Source organism: Mytilus galloprovincialis, chromosome 8 (genome assembly GCF_965363235.1).
Source record: "Mytilus galloprovincialis chromosome 8, xbMytGall1.hap1.1, whole genome shotgun sequence".
NCBI classification, from domain to species: domain Eukaryota; kingdom Metazoa; phylum Mollusca; class Bivalvia; order Mytilida; family Mytilidae; genus Mytilus; species Mytilus galloprovincialis.
In genome coordinates, this window is record NC_134845.1 from 91,921,474 (window position 1) to 91,930,144 (window position 8,671).

The window sequence follows — 8,671 nt, forward strand, 5'->3', positions numbered from 1 at the left end:
ATATCCGAATGAGGTGCAGAATTTTAGATTATCTAGTGATTATAATGTTTAACTTTTTCGTCGATGAAATATGCCATTTGAATCTACTAGTATTTGAAACGTAAATTGATAACTTGATGTTTAGTCATACACATTCTATCAACCAAATAGGTATTTACATATATGTGTAGTTTCAATTGAGAATTAAAAATATATTCCGATTACAGGAATTCAGACAGCTAATTATGAGTGAAACAACCGATATTGAGACACAGGTAAATAAATCTGTCATTACAAAGTAAGATAAATAGATAAAATATAACCAAACAAAATTAGATGAAACATCAAACAAGACAAATAACAAGAAGATACTGTTTTGCCGTTTTCTCCATTGAGGTAAAGTGCCAAAAGTACATGAAGTATATGAAAAAAAAAATCGTTTATTATTAAAGCGGAATCATAATTTCGAAATGATTGTGTTTGCGAACGCTGAACTTGAGGCAAATAAAAAGTAAGCCAAGCAAATATTTTCTTTATTCATAAAGTGTTAAAGGGATATTGAAAAGGTATGCATTACATGAGTCAGTAATACGTATAAATTGTCAATTATTTTATTGCTTATTCATGAAAGAGAGAGACGAAAAATGTGTCATGTAGAATATAGGTAAGACATCTGATTCGGTTATTGATCCTCTCGGTTGTTGTGTATACATATTATTAATATGATTACTATTCTATAAGTTATTGGTGTACAACACGCTTAAGAAATACAAATGGTTTCGGTTAATAAAATCAGGACTTTTGACGTATACAGGATGCAAGAAAATCATATTTGACAAACACTTATATTTGAGATTTGACATGATTTATAACATATAACTTTGATTATTACCTGATAAATGCAGAAATTATTAAAAAGGTTCCGATCCTCTGAGTCAATGATGACCTTAGATACAGTTGGTTATTACATTCAGGTCCCTTTTGGTTATATAGTTCCTTACATTTACATGTACGTAAACAGTCATAGCTTTAAAATTTTGGGTTTCACAATTTCCGCAGAATCGATGAAGGTATATCAAGAAAATCGCTTCGGACGCAGCACATAAATAAGTGTTATTTTCATTGACCCTTAAAGTTCAAATAAAAAAAAAACCTCAATTATAACAATCGACACCTTCCCGAAGTGCTATAGCCTTACTATTCAGACTGTAACAAGAAATGCACAATGAGTTCTGTACTTTTATTTCAGACGACTAACATCATTTTATCTGACCTGTATTTGACAACGACTTCACTAGTTAACACAAAACATTTTATTTGGTTTTCAGTGTCTGTTATGCTATGAAAATGTAATTATTATGATTATTGGCCTAATTTGTTTTGTGCTTCTTATAAGATGTTTACATACTTTGATTGTGACCTATTTGTAAAATAATGTTATTGTGCAGTTGAGATATCACTTGAACACTCGTAGATACTGATGGAATGATTAGAACTTTCTATTTTACCTGCATAATAATTATAGAATCATTATAATCTATCATGCGTAATTTAGACTTCCACAATGTTCTTAAAGTTTCCGTGGAAAGTTTAAAGACAGACACTGAATTTCACCTATATTCAGAAATAAAGAAATATTCCAAGAAGATTTTTAAGTTGTTGGAGTGACACTTATTTACGTTAACAGCGTCATACTAGTTTGTGAATCTATTGTTTGTATATCTATTACATTGGATTCCGGTACCGTTAAGAGAAAAGACTATAATTTTGGACATTCAGATATTGTTAACAGTTTAGTTGACATTTAAATTTGTATACTATTTCTTGTTAAATTCTTTAATACCACTTAATATTTTTCTATAATTAATCTTTGACTTTTTTGTGTACAAAGTCAGGAATATGGCCATTGTTATATTATAGTTCGTTTCGTTGTGTTTCCGTTGTGTTGTTTGTTTTCTCTTTATTTATCTATCCCAAATTCATGTATTTGGTTTTGATCTTATATTTGTTATTCTCATTGGATTTGTCTAATGCTTAGTCCGTTTCTGTGTGTGTTACATTTTAATGTTGTGTCGTTGTTCTCCCCTTATATTTAATGCGTTTCCCTCAGTTTTAGTTTTAGTTTGTTACCCCGATTTTTTTTTATGAGTTTTGAACAGCGGTACACTACTGTTGCCTTTATTGGGCTTAAATATAAAGGTGATTTCTTGCAAAACTGAAATTGGGGTTCGCCCGGGATAACGTAAGTATGAGATTAAAAACATAATAAAACCACCTGGTAACAAGTATGTAAGTATGCCATGGCCAGACGTCAACAGTCATTCATTAGACAGAAAAAAAGTATGCGAAAGAGCAAAATAAAGACCACGAGGTTCTTTGGCTCTGCAGGAGGAAGCAGACAAAGTGGTCGAATGTTACTCCCGTCATGACGGAAGTTAATTAGGAAATGGAGACCCCCTGATTCTTTCAAAGAAGAGGGATGGAGAGTGGCATACTAAGTACTGCTGCCTTATGTATGAAGCCGGAAATACATTATTGGTGTTGCCCATGACACCCCCTTGGTCGGACATTTAGGTATAAGAAAAACTTTTCTTAAGATCTTGCAACATTTCTACTGGCCCAGAATTAAGAGCAAAATACCCTTTTAGTTGGCCTTTTCACATCTTCCAATAATCATTTACCTGTATTATTTCAGAGTTCTAACCCACCTTATCATTCTCTTGGAAAAAATATTGCAATTCTCATATGCTTCTATAATTATCGAATTCAGGTTTATGTGTGATAAGATTTCTATTGACAATCGACATTTTGCGATATACATTTATCGTGACAATTAAGGTATAGTGATAATTTCAGGAAAATTCTTACAATGGAAAGCAGAAAAAACAGAAGAAAAGATGGCAAAATCAAGGAAACCCTCAGGTTTTTATATTCTTTTATATTAAAGACCCGACTGAAGGAAAAATCAGTACCCCCAAACAGTTATGAAAACCTTTTTTTTCAAATTAATTTATTTACCACAAACATGACAAAACTATTGATCTATTTTTCTCTCTTTCTTTTTTCCGAAGGATCAAGAGAGCTATTCTCATCATTTAATTGGTGTTCGTTGTCGGTCGTCTCCGTTGTCGGTAAACTTTTAAGTTTTACACAAATCTTCTCTTCTGAAAAATACTGGGCCAATTGAAACAACACTTGGACACAATTATTAATGGGCTACACATGTCTAGTTTAAAAGTGTGTACACTGATTCTGCTTGACAACCAACATGACCGACATAGCTAAAATAGAACATAAGGGTAAAATGCAATATTTGTCTTATAGGTGTAATACCACCATTGATTTTTCCCTATTAGTCTTTGTTAAATTGGCACTTTTAAAAAAATCGTACAGTATTTACCTTTATTTCAACCAAAGAAATACTTTGCATGGGTAAAGTTCAATCCTTTCCAGTGATACAGTGAAAATTTCACACTACATTTCATTGCATATAAGAAAGTAACCACCGCCGAGGGTAGACAACCCAATTTTTACATTGTTATTTACTGGTTACCTGCTTTGGTAACTATGTAACCTTAACGTTCCAAAATATTTTATAAGACCATCAAATAAAAAAAGAATGATGCTTTCAGACACCCACCATACATATTTACGACTCAGAAAAATTTAAGTGCATTGAAATGCAGGGTTAATTTTCTACAACTGTCAAATTCAAGGGAATATTTTTTTAGGCCTACTTTCGTATGCAACCGGATGTGACGTACCATGATTTGGTGGTATTACACCTATATGTATTCAATTTCATTTTGCCTATTTCCTTGAAATTTTTAATAGATCTTTAAGTAGATTGAAACTTTAAACATCAAAACTGATCAGCTGGTGAAGATCTCTAAATTGTTCAATTATAAGGGAAACAGTATGTCAACTACTTATAAGAGTTTTTGCCCTTTAAAGATAATTTTTCCCTATATTTCCATTTTTGGCAAAAACTTTTGTTGGTTAACAAAAAACAGTTAACATAATAAATTATCAGCAAAGCAAGACATTTCTTAATATATATATATGTATATATCTAAATCAGTCACACAAGATCATTAGACTGATCAAGCAACACATCTGTCATAGAACTGGGAGTCTCAGCTTGCTATAAATCTATGTTAAACCCTCATTTTTTTTCTCGAAAAAAGCCTATATAAAGTCAGGATATGACTATTGTTTTCTCACTCGTTCCGTTGGTTGAGAACGTTTGATTTTGTCAGTTTCCTTCTTTCTTAAAAAAATAAAATTTGACTATTTCTTGAAAAAAAATCAAATCAATATAAAACCGTACCCACCTCTTTTCCCTTTTTGAATTCAAATGGTTTATTCCATTACTTTTAATTTTTTCAGAGAAAGGTTATATCTCTAGATAAGTAGTTGCTCCAAGCCTTTGCTTGCAAATGTCTAAAAATACACACACCCGCACTGATGATTTCCATGATCGAAAAGCGAAAGAATGAACGTTGAACGCTAAATTTAAAAAAAAATAGAGTCGAAACATGATCAAAAGTAAAATCAAAATTTACATTTCATTAAGTTGATTATTGACGATTATTACAATGTTTGCAAATGCAATGAATAACATTGATTTCCCAGTTAAATAAAAACCCGATAGCTTCACATGTGAAATACACGTGGTTATTTCACTGTCTGACGTCATACAACAATAGGCGTTGTCAAGACGTCGATAACGGCGGATCAAAACAAATTGTGAATGCGTAGAAAAAATATATAATTCCTGACATGTTTTACATTAATTTCTTTACAGAAAGCCATTTGCCAATGTAATAAAAAGAATAAGTAATTAGAAAATTGAAATATCGAAAAATATTCAACGAGTGACCGAACAACACTGATAACTAACTCATGCACTACGCGCATTCGTGAATTAATATGTTGTTCGGTCACTCGTTGAATATTTTTCTCTATTTGAATTAGTTATTCTATAATCATGATAATTGATATTCTCATTTTAAACCTGTATCGTGATTCTATTTATATTATTTAAATGATAATGTTTGATCTTGTTTCAGTACCTATTTGCCATTTTAGGTTATGTTCTTCTCTCTGTGTCCTTCTTTCTTCTTGTCCCCCTTCATCCTACACTCACCCTAAGCTTGGTATCGGTCAACCAATTCTTGAAGAGGAACGTAAAACTGTGGTGGTGTCGATTTTAGCAGTTTTTCCTCATTACTCTATGAGATCATTTGTTTATTCAGGAGTGAACCCCTGTAAATGAATTCCGTATAGTGTGAACATGCATTGGTGCAGACTTCCAAGAATATGACCGTAACCTTTTGTTGTTAAGATTTGGCAATGAAATCATCATCTATAAATAATGAATTGAAGCATTTGTTTGATAGGACAAACATTGATAAACTGGCGTTTTGAGATATACGTTGTTCATAAAACATGTGTAAGTTTAATTGACTATTTAATACTTGTTAAAATTCAGGCATAGTAATAATTTCAGGTCGTCCCAGAAGATGACGAAAACGAAATAAAAAAAAGAGACCCTAAGGTAAAGTAGTTTACATTTGTGATTTACAAACGAAATAGTAGAATGTAGAAAAGACTTATAAACAGAAATAAAATAGGATAAACAAAGCAATAATTAGGAAACGTGATCTAAATCAAATCAAAGGCAGAAGACAGCTTTTTGTAAGGACTTTGTTGTCAATTTTGTTCATTTGATATGTCTGGTTTCTAGGTTGACAGTCACAAATAAAAAAATCGGTAATTTATTTGAAAATATACCTTCATATTCAAAATTAGTATTTTTAATCCCACCAGGGGCGAATCACTATCCACTTGGTGGATGGCAATTCGGTGTTGAAAGGTTTGTTTTTATTCTTATGCAAGTGATTGAACGTACATATACATGTATCAAGATTATGTAAGACATAAACAATAGGTTTTAATTAGCCTGTTAGTTTGTTTTCGGGAAAGAACTGTGCAAAAGTCTTATAAAAACGGGAAAAAATCGATTTCAGCAGGATATTTGTTAGTCAACCCGTTCATGTCTTGATTGTTTTACACAGTGAAGGCTCATTTCATTTATTGTTTTCCGTGAAACAACTAAACCACCTCTCATCTAACTTATATGCATCTTCTGTAAGTGTTGTGAGATATAATAGATACATGCTTTGTATATTGGTACACGATTTGTTTTCAGAAGAAGAAGAAGAATGGTAAAGGCGACCAGCAAAATTCCAACCGCTTTTCAGAAAGCAAAAATTTTATTCAAACCATAGCAGACGTCTCGCTTATGATGGCAAATATTTCACAGTTAAGAGCCGTTTTATGTTCAGGAAACAAAAATCGATTTTATGTTCACCTCCTAACACTAATCATCTTTTCGTTAGCGTCACACGTACTGTTCGTTTTATTCACTGTGATAAGAGCGCATTTTAATTACAAACACCGTATTGCAGTGAGCCGAGCAAAAACTAATATAATTAACAAGAAATCATTTAGATTCTGCTGTTGTTGTAAAACAAAGTATAGACGTAAAGAATTTATTGACAGCGATCTGTGTCAATGCCCACATTGCCGTACCGATCTTTATATGCACTACGTCTGTTACTTTCTAGTTTTCATAACAATTTGTGCGAACATTGGGATTACAGGAATTGGAATTTCTGGAGACTGCTAGTCTGAAGATTAAATTATTTTTAAAATGACAAGGTCGTGAATTGAACTGCTATATATGAGATGATTTACCTCAATCCTTAGAACCTGAATAGTGTTTTGTTTAAGTCTTCCTTATAAACTTTATAAAGTAGTCAAAAATCTGCGAAAAGATTTGTTTCCCAGGCAACTTTTCACTGATGTAAAACTTGATTCATTATCATAATATATTCAGATGACTAAAATCTTATTTAAAATAACCTGTATGTATTTGTTGTGTATGAATTGCTTTTCTTGTTTTTAAACCAAAACCATGGAAAGGCTTTGACTATATTTATAATTGTGCACCTCAGAAAATATGTTACCTCAATTGAATATTCATATCCACCTTATAGTAGGTCAAATATGACGGAGGTATTTTGAACTATAGATTCTCGATTATTTTAATTTATAGAGAATTCAAGAATGTCTGTATCACGTCGACACCGTAGCGCTTATTCCCGAAAACTAGAATTCTACTCAGTGCTAGAAAAAGAAAAAAAACACTGTATACAGTTCTCAGTACTAAATCTTGAAGTAGTCAGTATACTAGAATAAGATTATTACCTACATAAGGAGCACTCGTAATTATAGCCAAATCGTCAAATAGTGAATATATATACAGTAAGGCTTTGTATAAATGTAAATTTACATTTTATTTTATTTTTCAAATTATCAATTTTGTTTATAACTGTATTTAAATGTTTGTTTACTGCGGTGATATTATTTCTATATAATAATCTTTAGAAAAGTATTTCTATTCGTCAGTCATTTTGTGATATCGAATTCTCATTCATTATTTATTCTTTTGTATTTTATACTCTGTAGTGTTTTTACGTTTGTATTTCAAATAATTAAAAGTTTAAGAATTCTTTATGCTTTTTTAGGTTTAGGGTTACTAAACGAATCATGTTTTCTTTCTTAACAATGGGGACAGTTGAATCCGTGAAAGGTGAAAACCGAAAAATAGGGAAACACACTACAAAACTCTAAACAGAGCGAAACGTAACGAAATGGAACACAACAAAACGAGACGACACAAAACGAAAAATTAAATTAAAGTCACATACAAAAAGAGGCATGGAACGCGTTCGAACAAAACAAACATGTATTTAAAGAAACAACAAATATAAATATGACGAACGCTTGAACCATGTGTACTCTTCCGTTTTTATGTTCTTGTTCATATCAATACTATTGCATAGTGAACATGGTGAAAGCAGTTTAATTTAGACACTTTCTTTAATTTCTTTTATCCAAAAGAACAAAAAGATTTTTCAGTTTCTTCATGTCACCGTACCAAGCCAAGAAAGTAAAGCATAAAATAATGTCTGATAGTCTTGCAGATCGGTGACAAAATTCTATTGATGATAAAAGCACCAAATTTGGCATGGTAGTAGTTCTGGGTGTTTCCAGCAATATTAGCTATGTACCCACCTTGAAATCTTAATATGGCGGCTATTTCTAAGATGGCCGCCATAAAAACATCAAAATCAACATATATCACTTATATAAGGTCAAATTTAAGGTCAAATGTGGCATGGTAGTAATAAGTATAAGATAAAGTTCATTTATAGAAAAATATAGCGAAATCCTATATTAAATAAAAAATTTGATTTATACCCGCGAGCCCCCTTAACAGATATAAAACAAATGTCACGGTAGATGAAAATGCACGAGGACAATGATGTAGTGTACGGTGCTGTTTTATATTGAAAGTGGGACAAAGACTAAATCGGCTGTTCTTAAGAAACATTTTGAAAACTGCATTGAAAATATGTTGTTGTTTATGTCGTCATGAGTTACTGGAAACACTGGATTGTATTTTACATGTTTTTAAAAGATTTGGTTTGAATATCACTTGCTTTTAATTATCCATGGAAATTTGGACTGATTGACAGACATCTTGAAAATGTCAACCATTTTGGATTTATTTTTTTCAGAGTGGGTCCATAGCTTAAATTGACAACCAAACATCTATCTG

The 8,671-nt window shown here is 31.6% G+C and overlaps 1 long non-coding RNA gene across 1 annotated transcript; it reads left to right on the forward strand.

The window, feature by feature from the left end:
• Nucleotides 1–200: 200 nt before the first annotated feature.
• On the forward strand, nucleotides 201–7,558 carry LOC143043678 (uncharacterized). Its single transcript, XR_012968543.1, has 4 exons — nucleotides 201–254; nucleotides 2,836–2,901; nucleotides 5,492–5,539; nucleotides 6,194–7,558. It is a non-coding gene; the product is annotated as an uncharacterized LOC143043678 (long non-coding RNA).
• Nucleotides 7,559–8,671: the final 1,113 nt, after the last annotated feature.